This window comes from Bufo bufo, chromosome 1 (assembly GCF_905171765.1).
Source record: "Bufo bufo chromosome 1, aBufBuf1.1, whole genome shotgun sequence".
Lineage (NCBI taxonomy): Eukaryota > Metazoa > Chordata > Amphibia > Anura > Bufonidae > Bufo > Bufo bufo.
Genome location: NC_053389.1, coordinates 778942676 through 778961129, shown reverse-complemented (window position 1 = coordinate 778961129; position 18454 = coordinate 778942676). Strand labels below are relative to the sequence as shown.

At 46.0% G+C, this 18454-nt stretch overlaps 1 pseudogene; it reads right to left on the bottom strand.

The window, feature by feature from the left end:
* Window positions 1-2832: 2832 nt before the first annotated feature.
* LOC120988155 lies at window positions 2833-9242 on the bottom strand (annotated as a pseudogene).
* Between the last annotated feature and the right edge of the window lie 9212 nt (window positions 9243-18454).

The window sequence follows — 18454 nt, the reverse complement described above, 5'->3', positions numbered from 1 at the left end:
CCCCCAGACAGCCCCCCGACACCCCCGTCCTTACCCTTCCCCGTCTGCGCAGTTCTGATCACTACTGAGCAGACGAGGAAGGTTCCCATGGCAACAGGACGCCGTCTCAGGCATCCTGCTGTCCATAGTTCTGAACAGATCTGTGCTAAAGGCAGAAATCTGTTCAGAGAAAGTGTAAGTAAAATACAGTACAGCACAATATATATTGTACTGTACTGTATTATACAGACATCAGACCCACTGGATCTTCAAGAACCAAGATAAAAAAAAACACATTTATCACTGAATAAAAAAAATTAAAAAAAATACACTACACATATTAAGTATCGCCGCGTCCGTAACGACCTGATCTATAAAACAGTCATGTTACTTTCCCCGCACGGTGAACGCCATAAAAATAAAAAAATAAAAACTATGAGAAAATTGAAATTTTGCCCACCTTACTTCCCAAAAAAGGTAATAAAAGTGATCAAAAAAGTCGCATGTACGCCAAAATAGTACCAATCAAACCGTCATCTCATCCCGCAAAAATCATACCCTACCCAAGATAATCGCCCAAAAACTGAAAAAACTATGGCTCTTAGACTATGGAAACACTAAAACATGAATTTCTTTGCTTCAAAAATGAAATCATTGTGTAAAACTTAAATAAATAAAAAAAAAGTATACATATTAGGTATTGACGCGTCCGTATCGACTGGCTCTATAAAAATATCACATGACCTATCCCCTCAGGTGACCACCCTAAAAAAATAAAAATAAAAACGGTGTAAAAAAAGCCATTTTTTGTCATCTTACGTCATAAAAAGTGTAATAGCAAGCGATCAAAAAGTCATATGCACCCCAAAATAGTGCCAATCAAACCGTCATCTCATCCCGCAAAAAATGAGAACCTACTTAAGATAATCGCCCAAAAACTGAAAAAACTATGGCTCTTAGACTATGGAGACACTAAAACATTTTTTTTGTTTTAAAAATGAAATCATTGTGTAAAACTTACATAAATAAAAAAAATTGTATACATATTAGGTATTGCCAGGTCCGTGATAACCTGCTCTATAAAATTACCACATGATCTAACCTGTCAGATGAATGTTGTAAATAACAAAAAAAGAAAAACGTGCCAAAAAATCTATTTCTTGTTACCTTGCCGCACAAAAAAGTGTAATATAGAGCAACCAAAAATCATGTACCCTAAACTAGTACCAACAAAACTGCCACCCTATCCCGTAGTTTCTAAAATGGGGTCACTTTTTTGGAGTTTCTACTCTAGGGGTGCATCAGGGGGGCTTCAAATGGGACATGGTGTCAAAATAACCAGTCCAGCAAAATCTGCCTTCCAAAAACCGTATGGAATTCCTTTCCTTCTGCGCCTTGCCGTGTGCCCGTACAGCAGTTTCCGACCACATATGGGGTGTTTCTGTAAACTACAGAATCAGGGCCATAAATATTGAGTTTTGTTTGGCTGTTAACCCTTGCTTTGTAACTGGAAAAAAAATATTAAAATGGGAAATCTGCCAAAAAAGTGAAATTTTGAAATTGTATCTCTATTTTCCATGAAATCTTGTGCAACACCTAAAGGGTTAACAAAGTTTGTAAAATCAGTTTTGAATACCTTGAGGGGTGTAGTTTCTTAGATGGGGTCACTTTTATGGAGTTTTTACTCTAGGGGTGCATCAGGGGGGCTTTAAATGGGACATGGTGTCAGAAAACCAGTCCAGCAAAATCTGGCTTCCAAAAACCATACGGCGCACCTTTCCCTCTACGCCCTACTGTGTGCCCGTACAGTAGTTTACGGCCACATATGGGGTATTTCTGTAAACGGCAGTCAGGGCAATAAAGATACAGTCTTGTTTGGCTGTTAACCCTTGCTTTGTTAGTGGAAAAAATGGGTTAAATTGGAATATTAGGCAAAAAAATGAAATTCTCAAATTTCATCCCCATTTGCCAATAACTCTTGTGCAACACCTAAAGGGTTAACGAAGTTTGTAAAATCAGTTTTGAATACCTTGAGGGGTGTAGTTTATAGAATGGGGTCATTTTTGGGTGGTTTCTATTATGTAAGCCTCGCAAAGTGACTTCAGACCTGAACTGGTCCCTAAAAATTGGGTTTTTGTAAATTTCTGAAAAATTTCAAGATTTGCTTCTAAACTTCTAAGCCTTGTAACATCCCCAAAAAATAAAATATCATTCCCAAAATGCTACAAACATGAAGTAGACATATGGGGAATGTAAAGTCATCACAATTTTTGGGGTTATTACTATGTATTACAGAAGTAGAGAAACTGAAACTTTGAAATTTGCTAATTTTTCAAACTTTTTGGTAAATATGGTATTTTTTTATGCAAAAAAATTTACTTTTTTGACCCAATTTTAGCAGTGTCATGAAGTACAATATGTGACGAAAAAACAATCTCAGAACGGCCTGGATAAGTCAAAGCGTTTTAAAGTTATCAGCACTTAAAGTGACACTGGTCAGATTTGCAAAAAATGGCCAAGTCCTTAAGGTGAAATAGGGCTGAGTCCTTAAGGGGTTAATCCCTGTTACGTCCCATATCAGGGATTGCCTATTGTGAAAAAAAATTTAGGCCGGGTTCCTTCGACTGCCTTCACAGTGACAGACCAAACTCTGATACACCAAAATTAATTGATTTTAGGAACCGGGAGATAGAAAAAGCAGCTTGGCCGGTCCTCTTACTCAGTCCCAAGTTGGGGCACTGCGCGTGCACGGAGCAATGTGCTGTGACACCCTATATGAGTGGTGTCTTAACTAGTACTATTCCTATCAGTTTAATCCCTGTTACGTCCCCTATCCGGGGACGTGTGTAGAATTAATAACCATTGTCGAATTAACGAACCATTACGACATCCTGCAATAATTTAGTTCTGAGCTTTGTACTTGCTTTGTATTGCAATTGCTGGGGATTTTTTAAATTGTCTGCATTATTTCTAATAAACTATTAAGAGACTTTATTATGATTTTTTTATTTTATGTATTAAAAACCCATACAAAAAAAAAAAAAACATTAATGTTTTTTCTATAAAAAATTATCCAGCCGATCGCTTTTGGTCTGATCATAATGAAGCAACGGCCTTATCATCTGGGGTGTGGCAACATTGCCAACACACTCATAGAGGTGATGATCGCTTCATTGTGATACGCAAGCCCCTTCACCACAACAACACTTGTATGTGCCTTTTTTGTTTTGTTTTTGCAGCCACAGTGCAGCACCAGAGGCCAGAAAAATTAGGCATGTACACATGCCTGAAAAATAATGGTATTGTTGCAGCCGCTGTTGTAGCAGCGGCCGGAAAAATTGATGTTTTCAAGGCAGAAAGGTAACTAAAACATTGTGGCTTGAACCCTAGTTGGTGGCGGAGAATTCACGAAAGTCATCCGGTATGCAGACATTAAATACAGCAGCGTGGGGACCATTTTGAGGCCAAGGCATGTCATCAGGCCTTTTGTTAGTCAAACGTATCCCCCACTGTCAGTCCCTTCGGGATCCATGCCTCATTCATAATGAAGGTGAGGTAATCAACACTTTTTTGACCGAGGCGACTTCTTTTGTCAGTGACAATGCCTCCTGCTGCTCTGAAGGTCCTTTCTGACAGGACACTTGAAACGGGGCAAGCCAGAAGTTCTATCGCAAACTGGGATAGCTCAGGCCACAGGTCAAGCCTGCACACCCAGTAATCAAGGGGTTCATCACTCCTCAGAGTGTCGATATCTGCAGTTAAGGCGAGGTAGTCTGCTACCTGTCGGTCGAGACGTTCTCTAAGGCTGGATCCTGAAGGGCTGTTGCGATGTGTAGGACTGAAAAAGCTCTGCATGTCCTCCATTCACAACACATCTGTAAAGCGTCCTGTCCTTGCCGCCGTGGTCGTGGTAGGAGGAGGATTACTTTTATCTCTTTCCCAGTTAGATTCCCGTTGTGCTGTGACATCCCCCTTATAAGCTGTGTAAAGCATATTTTTTAGTTTGGTTTTGAACTGCTGCATCCTTTCTGACTTTCGGTAATTTGGTAACATTTCCGCCACTTTCTGCTTATACCGGGGGTCTAGTAGCGTGGCCACCCAGTACAGGTCGTTCTCCTTCATCCTTTTTATACGAGGGTCCCTCAACAGACATGACAGCATGAAAGACCCCATTTGCACAAGGTTGGATGCCGAGCTACTCATTTCCCGTTCCTCGTCCTCACTGATGTCATTGACGGTCTGTTCTTCCCCACAGCCACGTACAACACCACGGGTCCCAGATAGGTGACAACAACGAGCACCCTGGGATGCCTGCTGTGGTTGGTCTTCCTCCTCCTCAAAGCCACATTCCTCCTCTGACTCCTCTTCCTCATACTCCTCATGCAGCGTTGCCGCAGGTCCGGCAAGCGATGATGACAAGGCTGTTTCTGGTGGTGATGGTGACCACAACTCTTCCTCTTCACGCTCATCTACAGCCTGATCCAGCACTCTTCGCAGGGCACGCTCCAGGAAGAAAACAAATGGGATGAGGTCGCTGATGGTGCCTTCGGTGCGACTGACTAGGTTTGGCACCTCCTCAAAAGGACGCATGAGCCTACAGGCATTGCGCATGAGCGTCCAGTAACGTGGCAAAAAAATTCCCAGCTCCGCAGAGGCTGTCCTGGCACCCCGGTCAGACAAATACTCGTTGACGGCTTTTTCTTGTTGGAGCAGGCGGTCGAACATTAGGAGTGTTGAATTCCAACGTGTCGGGCTGTCGCAAATCAAGCGCCTCACTGGCTTGTTGTTTCGGTGCTGAATGTCTGAAAAGTGCACCATGGGCGTGTAGGAACGCCTGAAATGGCCACACACCTTCCTGGCCTGCTTGAGGACTTCCTGTAAGCCTGGGTACTTAGACACAAAGCGTTGTACGATGAGATTCAACACATGTGCCATGCACGGCACATGTGACAACTTGCCCAAATTCAATGCCGCCAACAAATTGCTTCCATTGTCACACACCACTTTGCCGATCTCCAGTTGGTGCGGGGTCAGCCACTGATCCACCTGTGCGTTCAGGGCGGACAAGAGTGCTGGTCCGGTGTGGCTCTCTGCTTTCAGGCAAGTCAACCCCAAGACAGCGTGACACTGTCGTATCCGCGATGTGGAAAAGCCCCTGGGGAGCTGGGGGGATTCAGTTGATGTGCAGCCAGACGCCGCAGCAGAAGAGGACTCAGTCGAGGAGGTTATCAAAGAGGATGGAGTAGGAGGAGTAGAGGAGGTGGCAGTAGGCCTGCCTGCAAGTCGTGGCGGTGTCACCAACTCCGCTGCAGAGCCACGCATTCCATGCTTGGCAGCTGTCAGCAGGTTGACCCAATGCACAGTGTACGTGATATACCTGCCCTGACCGTGCTTTGAAGACCAGGTATCAGTGGTCAGATGGACCCTTGCCCCAACACTGTATGCCAGAGATGCCATGACTTCCTTTTCAATCACTGAGTAGAGGTTTGGGATTGCCTTTTTTGATTAAAAAAAATTGTCCGGGTACCTTTCACTGAGGTGTCCCAATAGCGACAAATTTTTTGAAGGCCTCAGACTCCACCAGCTGGTATGGTAAAAGCTGGCGGGCTAAGAGTTCCGTCAAGCCAGCTGTCAGACGCCGGGCAAGGGGGTGACTCTGTGACATTTGCTTCTTACTCTCAAGCATTTCCTTGACAGACACCTGACTGTGGGCAGATGAGATGGAACTGCTGAAGGTGAGAGGCGGAGTGGCTGGTGGTTGAGAGGGGGCAAGGAGGACAGCAGTGGTTGATGTGGCTGAAGATGCTGGACCAGGAGGAGGATGGTGGCTTTGAGTTTGTGTGCTGCTTGTACTCATGTGTTGATCCCATAGGCGTTTGTGATGTGCGATCATGTGCCTTCGCAAAGCAGTTGTACCGAGGTGGGTGTTGGACTTCCCACGACTCCGTTTCTTTTAGCACAGGTTGCAAATGGCATTGTTGTTATCAGAGGCAGACACACAAAAAAAATGCCACACTGCTGAGCTTTGCAATGATGGCATTCTGGTGGTGGCAACAGCATGCGTTGATTGGCGTGCTGTCTGGCTGACCCCGGGTGCCGATACATGCTGTCTGACTGTGCCACTAGCTCCTTGCGACGACCTCCCCCTGCTTCCAACTCGTCTCCTCCTTCTCTCTGTCTCCCCTTCTGAACTTTCCCCTTCTTCTTCTCTTCGAGCAGGCACCCACGTGGCATCCACGGACACATCGTCATCATCAACCACTTCACTTGTATCTGACACCTCAGCAAAGGAAGCAGCAGCGGGTACAACATCATCATCATCATCACACTATACGTCCATGTGTGTAATGCTGCCTGACTGAGACATATCCCTGTTATCTACATCCTCTGGCAATAATGGTTGCGCATCACTAATTTCATCCAACTGATGTGTAAATAACTCCTCTGAGGGATCCATTGAAGTGGCTGTGGTGGCTGTGGTGGTAGTGGTGGTGGTGGCGGCGGCCGGGAGAGTGGTAATTTGAGAGCAGGTGACCAAAGCTGAGCTGGAGGAGCATGTTGCGTCAAGTTTCTTAGCGGAAGCTGTTGAAGATTGGGTGTCCTGTGTAAGCCAGTCAACTATTTTCTCCGAATTTTTTGGGTTCAGGGTACGTGGCCTCTGAACACTGGGCATTATTCCAGGGCCATTGGAAATCACAGCACCATGACCACGACGGCCCCTGCGGGGTGGCCTGACTCTGCCTGTCATTTTTTTTTAGATAAGTGGTACTATGCTTGCAAGGTACTGTGCCACCCTATATAAGTGGTGGGCAGTGGGCACAGTACAGTCTGTGTGGGCCAGACACACACTGGCTTGCAACTGGGATTATATCACAGAAAATTATTAAATTGAATTTTTTTATCTGCAAGGTATTTGTGAGTGAATGACACCCTGTAACGGTATAAGTGGTGGGCTAGCCAGTGGCCACAGTACAGTCTGTGGATCAGACACACACTGGCTTGCAACTGGGATTATATCACAGAAAAATATTAAATATAATTTTTTTTATCTAAAAGGTATTTGTGAGTGAGTGACACCCTGTAACTGTATAAGTGGTGGGCTAGCCAGTGGCCACAGTACAGTCTATGGGCCAGACACACACTGGCTTGCAACTGGGATTATATCACAGAAAAATATTAAATTGAATTTTTTTTTATCTAAAAGATATGTGTGAGTGACACCCTGTATGAATGGTGTGCACACAGTACTGTCTGTAGGCCAGACAGTCACTCACTGGCTTGCAACTGCTATTATATCACAGAGAAATAATAAATAGATTTTTTTTTTATCTGCAAGGTATTTTCTGTCACACCCTGTATGAATGGTGTGCACACAGTACTGTCTGTGACTGAGCCTGCAGCCTCTCACACACGGGCAGGCAACTGCAATATATATATATATATATATATATATAAAAAATAAAAAAAGCAGACTGATGTACCAGCCCTGAAAAGGGCTTTTTGGGGTGCTGTCAGGACGCTGTCCTTACAGCAGATGAGTCTGTGGATACAGAACAATGCCCTAGCTAACGCTTTCCCTATTAGATCAGCAGCAGCAGCACTCTCCCTCCTCTCACTAAGAATGCAGCTTCCGAATGAATCTAAAATGGATGCTGTCCAGTAGGTGGGAGGGTCTGGGAGGGAGGGTATGCTGCTGATTGGCTGGAATGTGTCTGCTGACTGTGAGGTACAGGGTCAAAGTTTACTCAATGATGATGTATAGGGGGCGGACCGAACATCGCATATGTTCGCCCGCCGCGGCGAACGTTAACAAGCTATGTTCGCCGGGAACTATTCGCCGGCGAACTATTCGGGACATCTCTACTCTTGTGTCCATATTTTCACAAGGTTCACAAAGAGCTTCAAGTGCCGACACAAACATGTAAAATTTTTATTTTACTGGCTTAACTGCAGCATAATGAGCACTCCAGCGTGTTGTGGATAGTCTTTTTACTGACACTCCAGCATGGTCAATTAACACATCCCATCGATGGGTGGAAGCAGCTAAAAAAGAAAACATTGTCTGCAGAGTTCCAAAAAAGGTCACGCAAGATGCATTTTCAGCAAAAGAGTGCTGACCACACAAGTTAAGGGAATGGTCCACACATCCATTAAAAATAGCCTTCCTGTTTTTTTCCTTCAGAATGGATTGTATACCTCCATGGATTCCAGCCATAGTAGCAGCATCATCATAACCCTGAGAGCGGCACATCATTATGTCTAGTCCATCGCTTTCTAGTTTTTTAAGAATGTCAGAACTGAGGTCAGCAGCTTTTTTGCCCTTTAAAGGGAAAAATCCTAAAAAAACTTATTTTACCTCAACTTTTCTGTTGGCGATGTGTACATATCTGATCACTTCAGACATCTGATCAGTATTCGATACATCAGGTGTGCTGTCAAACATGATGCCAAAGTACTTTGCAGACTTTATGTCCGTTACAATCTTATCCTTTACATGATTTGCCAGGACACTTATAAACTCATTCTGAGTTTGAGGAGAAAGATAGGAGACAGACACGTTAACTTTAGAGGTGTGCCGCTTTAACCTTATTAGGTGTTCCTTCAGTACTGGATCATACTTGGAAAGCATCTCAACCATCTCGAGAAAGTTCACTTTATTCAAAGAAGACTCATCTTCCTTGTGGCCACAAAATGCCAGCTTCTGCTTGGCAAGAAACAATGTAATATCCAACAATCTGTGCAAAATGTCCCTTCACTTTTTCTTCTCAGTCTCCATACAAGAAATACTGTAGTTTGGGCATCAATGGTTTTATGCAGCCTCAGTCCTGCTGCCAAAGTTTTCCACTTTTCCAGACAGTATAAGTGCTCTTCGGATGTCTCATGATTATATACTTTTGGGCTCAGTTTCCACTACTTCTGAAACCCAGTGACAAATTTAGTACAGATGTAGTACTGATGGCAAAGAGTAGGCAACAAAAGCGATATAAATTCCCGCTGACAGGTGAGTAAACCATCCATGTCCTCAGAATTTTCTCTCCGTTTGGCATGACCTTGTAAAACCACACTTTTGAAAGTTGACGCACTTGTCCCTTTGCAGCAGCTTTTGCATCAGGCCTTTTTGTGACACTAAAAGGACCAACTTGGTTCTGGAAAGAAGCACTTCTTCTTTTCGAAATTTCTACCCGAAAATTATCTGGAACCGGTATCTTCCAGAAGGACACATCAGATAAAATTTGCAAATCTTTCTCCTTAACTGCACTCATGTCTTTCATAGTATCAGGACTATGGCTTGAGTCACTTTTAGTGTTGAGCGCGAATATTCGAATAACAAATTTTTATCTCGAATATCGCAACTTCGAGATTTCGCAAATATTTCAAATATAGTTCTATATATTCGCGAAATCGAATATTCGTGTTTTTTTGGGGTTTTTTTTCCATCTGAAAATATATGATTCCTCCCTGCTTCTTGCTTGTGGGTCAATGAGCCATTGGCCCACAAGCAACTGAATTGAAGCTGGAAGGAATCACGTTTTCAGATGGACCAAATATGACGAATATTCAAAATAAAGAATATATTGCTGAATATTCGATTTTAGAATATTTGTCCTATTCTAATCTAAACCAATAATCTCGGTTATAATATTCAAGTTCACGAATATTACAACAGAAAAATCGTAATGGTTAATACGTGTGCCCGACCGCATGACAAAATCGTTATTTAATCAACTTCAGCATACACCTCCCCGACAAGCGTCCCCGTCACTATGGGAACGCCGGTGGGTTAGAAAATACCATCGGATCTGAGTTTTCCCTTAGATCGTAAAAACTCAAATCCAATGGTATATTCTAACCCACAGGCGTTCCCATGGTTACGGGGATGCTTGTCGGGGAGCAGTATGCCAAAGTGGAATATTATTTCTCTAACTTCGTCTTTTAGAATATTCGTAATATTGCTCTAACTTCGTCTTTTAGAATATTACGAATATTCTAAAAGACGAAGTTAGAGCAATATTAAGAATATTCGTAAAAAATACACATATAGATTGTAATTTAGCAAATATAGTGCTATAATCCTTTTTTTTTGTCAAATTCTTTTTGCCTCTTCTGAACTTCAGTTTTGGAAAATATGTACACTATTAAAAAAAATTACTATAGCACTATATTAGCTAAATTACAATCTATATGTGTATTTTACGAATATTCTTAATATTGCTCTAACTTCGTCTTTTAGAATATTCGTAATATTCTAAAAGACAAAGTTAGAGCAATATTACGAATATTCTAAAAGACGAAGTTAGAGCAATATTAAGAATATTCGTAAAATACACATTAGCCTAGCCATAGTCAATTAGTCATAGGAACGATTGAATTAATCGCAATACGCGATTAATTAAATCGCATATTATTCGCGATAAATGGAATAATGACGAATATTCGATTTCGACGAATATAAGACGAATATTCAATTGAATATTCGCGAAATATCGCGAAATCGAATATGGCACCTCCCGCTCATCACTACTCACTTTCAGCACTCTCTTCTGCTTCAGATTCTGTCATTTCCCCTCCTTTCTCTTCTTCAGATTCTGCCTCTGTTGTCTGCTGTGATTGTGAAACTTGAAAGGGGGGAAAGACAGTATGTGAATGGCTACTGGGCTGGCGCTGCTGAAAGGGGTTAATTATAACTACTGTGGGAGCAAAGGGGGCAATAAATAACTACACTGAAGAGGGTACTGAAAGGGGTTAATAAATACTGTGAATGGGGGACTGCTGAAAAAGGGGTTAATAACTACTGTGAAGGACATTCACAGTAGTTATTATCCCCTTTCAGCAGTCCCCCTTCACAGTATTTATGAACCCCAGCAGTCCCCCCCCCCTCCCCCCCCAGGGGGACTGCTGGGTTAAATAAATACTGTGAAGACTGCTGAAAGGGGATAATAACTACTGTGAATGTCCTTCACAGTAGTTATTAACCCCTTTTTCAGCAGTCCCCCTTCACAGTATTTATTAACCCCAGCAGTCCCCCCCCCCCCCAGGGGGACTGCTGGGTTTAATAAATACTGTGAAGACTGCTGAAAGGGGTTAATAACTACTGTAAAGGTCCTTCACAGTAGTTATTAACCCCTTTTTCAGCAGTCCCCCATTCACAGTATTTATTAACCCCTTTCAGTACCCTCTTCAGTGTAGTTATTTATTGCCCCCTTTGCTCCCACAGTAGTTATAATTAACCCCTTTCAGCAGCACCAGCCCAGTAGCCATTCACATACTGTCTTTCCCTCTCTTCTGCTTCCACCCATCGATGGGATGTGTTAATTGACCATGCTGGAGTGTCAGTAAAAAGACTATCCACAACACGCTGGAGTGCTCATTATGCTGCAGTTAAGCCAGTAAAATAAAAATTTGACATGTTTGTGTCTGCACTTGAAGCTCTTTGTGAACCTTGTGAAAATATGGACACAAGAGTAGAGATGTCCCGAATAGTTCGCCGGCGAATAGTTCCCGGCGAACATAGCTTGATCGCGTTCGCCGCGGCGGGCGAACATATGCGATGTTCGGTCCGCCCCCTATATATCATCATTGAGTAAACTTTGACCCTGTACCTCACAGTCAGCAGACACATTCCAGCCAATCAGCAGCATACCCTCCCTCCCAGACCTTCCCACCTACTGGACAGCATCCATTTTAGATTCATTCGGAAGCTGCATTCTTAGTGAGAGGAGGGAGAGTGCTGCTGCTGCTGATCTAATAGGGAAAGCGTTAGCTAGGGCAGTGTTCTGTGTCCACAGACTCATCTGCTGTCGCCAACTCCAGACTCGGTCATTGTGCAACTCGGTGGCCTCCTCATACTGCTGCCACCTCAAGACTCGGTCATTGTGTCACTCGGTGGCCTCCTCATTCTGCTGCCAACTCCAGACTCTATCATTGTGACACTCGTTGGTCTTCTCCTGAGGCTGCTGCTGCTGCCGCCAACTCCAGACTCTGTCATTGTGCCACTCAGTGGTCTCCTCATACTGCCGCCACCTCCAGACTCTGTCATTGTGCCACTCGGTGGACTCCTCATACTACCGCCTACTCCAGACTCTGTAATTGTTCTACTCGGTGGCCTCCTCATAATGCCGCTACCTCCAGACTCTGTCATTGTGCCACTCAGCGGCCTCCTCATACTGCTGCCACCTCCAGACTCTGTCATTGTGCCACTCGGTGGCCTTCTCCTGATGCTGCTGCTGCATCCGCCACCTCCAGACTCTGTTATTGTGCCACTCGGTGGCCTCCTCATACTGCTGCCACCTCCAGACTCAGTCATTGTGCTACTCGCTGTCCTTCTCCTGATGCTGCTGCTGCATTCGCCACCTCCAGACTCTGTCATTGTGCCACTTGGTGGCCTCCTCATACTGCTGCCACCTCCAGACTCTGTCATTATGCCACTCGGTGGCCTTCTCCTGATGCTGCTGCCGCCACCTCCAGACTTTGTCATTGTGCCACTCTGTCACCTTCTCCTGATGCTGCTGCTGCCGCCACCTCCAGACTCTGTCATTGGGCCACTCTGTGGTCTCTCTTTATGCTGCTTCCACCTCACCACTATGTGATAGGGCCACTCTGTGGACTTCTTATGCTGTTCCCACCCTCCACACTTCATGACTGGGCCACTATTTTGCCTTTCGGCCTGGCTGCCATCATCATTTATTTGACCTTTCTTCTGATTTGTCAGAAGGAAGGAAAAATGAGACGCACAATGGATCCTGTCTTTATAGCAGATGTAAGGCCTGTATGGTCCCATCAGAATTGGCTTATGATTTGGTAGCCAAAAGCAGGAGTAGGTACAAAACACAGAAGACATGCAAATATTCCATTCACGTGTCATCTGTTTTAGATCCTCTCCTGTTTTTTTGGCATTAGCAATACTGAGGGATTATTTAGCAAATGCTGACCGAGTGAAGGCAGATGCTCCACAGACAGGATCAATTTTTTGTGGGCTATTGTTCTGACGGATCAGAGGAAGGGCAAATTAATCAGTGCCGGCAACAGAAACTTACTGCTGACACCCTCTCCACTCTGTCAGGGGGCTCTACTTGTATAAGCGTTTAATAGAACTGGTTCTGTAGACATCTATGTGGAATCAGCTGGCGAGGGTGTAAAAGGAGTGTGCTTCTTCTTGACGCTAACATTGACCTGTAAGGCTATTTTCATACTTGAGTTATTTGGTGAGTTTTGGCTCTGTGACTGCCCAAATAAGTGAAGTGTGCAGTGATTCTAAGAGCGACACCTGTGATCAGCATGTCATACGGACTCACAGTATTATTTCACTACCAAAGCAGACTCCCTATACATGTTGCTGCAAGGCACAGTGTTCTACACGACTATAAAGGCTCTCTGCAACCAGGAAATAGCTGTTTTTTAACGAGATTCGCAGCGAATAAATTTGGATCGAACCTAATTTTTTCAAAAGAATTCGGCGAACCGGCCAATCAAATTTTTGGAAAATTCATTCATCTCTAGTGACTGAACATGAGTGGTGCACCCTACGGGACTTTGCAGGTTAAGTTCTAAGCATAGATGTGGGCCCAAGAGATGGTACCTGCACCTATAAGACATTGGGGACATATCCTAGCGATATGCCCCCAATGTCTGAGATGGGAATAACCCTTTAAGTACTCCAGTGTTAGGGTGGTGTAGATAAGGGTGCACATGCGCACTCTTACAGAGATGAAGATTGAGCATGCCAAAGTGGCGTCGTGAGGGGGGTGCGGCGGGTGCGGGCAGCACCGGGTGACACCAGGGGGGTGGGGGGTGAAAGGGGTTAATAAATACTGTGAATGGGGAACTGCTGAAAAAGGGGTTAATAACTACTGTGAAGGACATTCACAGTAGTTATTATCCCCTTTCAGCAGTCCCCCTTCACAGTATTTATTAACCCCAGCAGTCGTCCCCCCCCCCCCCCCCCCCCAGGGGGACTGCTGGGTTAAAAAAATACTGTGAAGACTGCTGAAAGGGGATAATAACTACTGTAAAGGTCCTTCACAGTAGTTATTAACCCCTTTTTCAGCAGTCCCCCATTCACAGTATTTATTAACCCCTTTCAGTACCCTCTTCAGTGTAGTTATTTATTGCCCCCTTTGCTCCCAGTAGCCATTCACAGACTGTCTTTCCCCCCTTTCAAGTTTCACAATCACAGCAGACAACAGTTTCAGCAATTCATTCCCTCCCCTAGTCCCTGACCCGGGCCACAGCAACAGCACAGTCTTGGCCAGTAAGCTAGTACTACGAGTCGACTACTACCTGCGCATTCGGCAGCGTTCCTCAGAGTCTGTCTTCCACTTCCCGCCACGCCTGAATTGACTGGCGCGAATCTGCAGGGCAGCGCTGCATGTGACGTCAGTGCTCGGAGCACTCTGCGCTTTTGCAAACTGGTGTCACCCGGTGCTGCCCGCACCCGCTGCACCCCCCTCACGATGCCACTTTGGCACGCTCAATCTTCATCTCTGTAAGAGTGCGCATGTGCACCCTTATCTACACCACCCTAACACTGGAGTACTTAAAGGGTTATTCCCATCTCAGACATTGGGGGCATATCGCTAGGATATGTCCCCAATGTCTTATAGGTGCAGGTACCATCTCTTGGGCCCACATCTATGCTTAGAACTTAACCTGCAAAGTCCCGTATGGTGCACCACTCATGTTCAGTCACTAGAGATGAATGAATTTTCCAAAAATTTGATTGGCCGGTTCGCCGAATTCTTTTGAAAAAATTAGGTTCGATCCAAATTTATTCGCTGCGAATCTCGTTAAAAAACAGCTATTTCCTGGTTGCAGAGAGCCTTTATAGTCGTGTAGAACACTGTGCCTTGCAGCAACATGTATAGGGAGTCTGCTTTGGTAGTGAAATAATACTGTGAGTCCGTATGACATGCTGATCACAGGCGTCGCTCTTAGAATCACTGCGCACTTCACTTATTTGGGCAGTCACAGAGCCAAAACTGACCAAATAACTCAAGTATGAAAATAGCCTTACAGGTCAATGTTAGCGTCAAGAAGAAGCACACTCCTTTTACACCCTCGCCAGCTGATTCCACATAGATATCTACAGAACCAGTTCTATTAAACCAGGCATGCTCAACCTGCGGCCCTCCAGCTATTGCAAAACTACAACTCCCAACATGCCTAAACAGCCTACAGCTATCAGCCCCCAGCAGGGAATTGTGGGAGTTGTAGTTTTACAACAGCTGGAGGGCCGCAGGTTGAGCATCCCTGTATTAAACGCTTATACAAGTAGAGCCCCCTGACAGAGTGGAGAGGGTGTCAGCAGTAAGTTTCTGTTGCCGGCACTGATTAATTTGCCCTTCCTCTGATCCGTCAGAACAATAGCCCACAAAAAATTGATCCTGTCTGTGGAGCATCTGCCTTCACTCGGTCAGCATTTGCTAAATAATCCCTCAGTATTGCTAATGCCAAAAAAACAGGAGAGGATCTAAAACAGATGACACGTGAATGGAATATTTGCATGTCTTCTGTGTTTTGTACCTACTCCTGCTTTTGGCTACCAAATCATAAGCCAATTCTGATGGGACCATACAGGCCTTACATCTGCTATAAAGACAGGATCCATTGTGCGTCTCATTTTTCCTTCCTTCTGACAAATCAGAAGAAAGGTCAAATAAATGATGATGGCAGCCAGGCCGAAAGGCAAAATAGTGGCCCAGTCATGAAGTGTGGAGGGTGGGAACAGCATAAGAAGTCCACAGAGTGGCCCTATCACATAGTGGTGAGGTGGAAGCAGCATAAAGAGAGACCACAGAGTGGCCCAATGACAGAGTCTGGAGGTGGCGGCAGCAGCAGCATCAGGAGAAGGTGACAGAGTGGCACAATGACAAAGTCTGGAGGTGGCGGCAGCAGCATCAGGAGAAGGCCACCGAGTGGCATAATGACAGAGTCTGGAGGTGGCAGCAGTATGAGGAGGCCACCAAGTGGCACAATGACAGAGTCTGGAGGTGGCGAATGCAGCAGCAGCATCAGGAGAAGGACAGCGAGTAGCACAATGACTGAGTCTGGAGGTGGCAGCAGTATGAGGAGGCCACCGAGTGGCACAATAACAGAGTCTGGAGGTGGCGGATGCAGCAGCAGCATCAGGAGAAGGCCACCGAGTGGCACAATGACAGAGTCTGGAGGTGGCAGCAGTATGAGGAGGCCGCTGAGTGGCACAATGACAGAGTCTGGAGGTGGCGGCATTATGAGGAGGCCACCGAGTAGAACAATGACAGAGTCTGGAGTAGGCGGTAGTATGAGGAGTCCACCGAGTGGCACAATGACAGAGTCTGGAGGTGGCGGCAGTATGAGGAGACCACTGAGTGGCACAATGACAGAGTCTGGAGAAGGCAGCAGCAGCAGCAGCCTCAGGAGAAGACCAACGAGTGTCACAATGATAGAGTCTGGAGTTGGCAGCAGAATGAGGAGGCCACCGAGTGACACAATGACCGAGTCTTGAGGTGGCAGCAGTATGAGGAGGCCACCGAGTTGCACAATGACCGAGTCTGGAGTTGGCGACAGCAGCAGCATCAGGAGGATACCACAGAGTGGCAAGGTGACATAGTGTGGAGATGGTAGCATCACCACACTGGCAAGGTGACATTGTGTGGAGATGGCAGCAGCATCAGGATACCACAGAGTGACAAGGTGAAATAGTTTGGAGATGGCAGCAGCAGCATCAGGATACCACAGAGTTGCAAGGTGACATAGTGTGGAGATGGCAGCAGTAGCATGAGGATACCACAGAGTGGCAAGGTGACATAGTGTAGAGATGGCCGCAGTGAATGGAATATTTGCATCTCTTCTGTGTTTTGTACCCACTCCTGCTTTTGGCTACCAAATCATAAGCCAATTCTGATGGGACCATACAGGCCTTACAGCTGCTACAAAGACAGGATCCATTGTGCGTCTCATTTTTCCTTCCTTCTAACAGATCAGAAGAAAGGTCAAATAAATGATGATGGCAGCCAGGCCGAAAGGCAAAATAGTGGCCCAGTCATGAAGTGGGGAGGGTGGGAACAGCATGAGAAGTCCACAGAGTGGCCCTATGACATAGTGGTGAAATGGAAGCAGCATAAAGAGAAACCACAGAGTGGCCCAATGACAGAGTCTGGAGGTGGTGGCAGCAGCAGCATCAGGAGAAGGTGACCGAGTGGCACAATGACAAAGTCTGGAGGTGGCGGCAGCAGCATCAGGAGAAGGCCACCGAGTGGCATAATGACAGAGTCTGGAGGTGGCAGCAGTATGAGGAGGCCACCAAGTGGCACAATGACAGAGTCTGGAGGTGGCGAATGCAGCAGCAGCATCAGGAGAAGGACAGCGAGTGGCACAATGACAGAGTCTGGAGGTGGCAGCAGTATGAGGAGGCCGCCGAGTGGCACAATGACAGAGTCTGGAGGTGGCGGCATTATGAGGAGGCCACCGAGTAGAACAATGACAGAGTCTGGAGTTGGCGGTAGTATGAGGAGTCCACCGAGTGGCATAATGACAGAGTCTGGAGGTGGCAGCAGTATGAGGAGGCCACCAAGTGGCACAATGACAGAGTCTGGAGGTGGCGAATGCAGCAGCAGCATCAGGAGAAGGACAGCGAGTGGCACAATGACAGAGTCTGGAGGTGGCAGCAGTATGAGGAGGCCGCCGAGTGGCACAATGACAGAGTCTGGAGGTGGCGGCATTATGAGGAGGCCACCGAGTAGAACAATGACAGAGTCTGGAGTTGGCGGTAGTATGAGGAGTCCACCGAGTGGCACAATGACAGAGTCTGGAGGTGGCAACAGTATGAGGAGGCCACCGAGTGGCACAATGACAGAGTCTGGAGGTGGCGGATGCAGCAGCAGCATCAGGAGAAGGCCACCGAGTGGCACAATGACAGAGTCTGGAGGTGGCAGCAGTATGAGGAGGCTGCCGAGTGGCACAATGACAGAGTCTGGAGGTGGCGGCATTATGAGGAGGCCACCGAGTAGAACAATTACAGAGTCTGGAGTTGGCGGTAGTATGAGGAGTCCACCGAGTGGCACAATGACAGAGTCTGGAGTTGGCATCAGTATGAGGAGGCCACCGAGTGACACAATGACCGAGTCTTGAGGTGGCGACAGCAGCAGCATCAGGAGGATACCACAGACTGTCAAGGTGACATAGTGTGGAGATGGCAGCAGCATCAGGATACCACAGAGTGACAAGGTGACATAGTTTGGAGATTGCAGCAGCAGCATCAGGATACCACAGAGTGGCAAGGTGACATAGTGTGGAGATGCCAGCAAAGCATGAGGATACCACAGAGTGGCAAGGTAACAAAGTGTGGAGATGGCAGCAGCAGCATCAGGATACCACAGAGTGGCAAGGTAACATAGTGTGGAGATGGCAGCAGCAGCATCAGGAGACCTCAAAGTGACCCGGTGACAGAGTGGGGCGGTGGGTGGCAATACCAGAACCTGCTGACGAAGGTTGGTGAAAG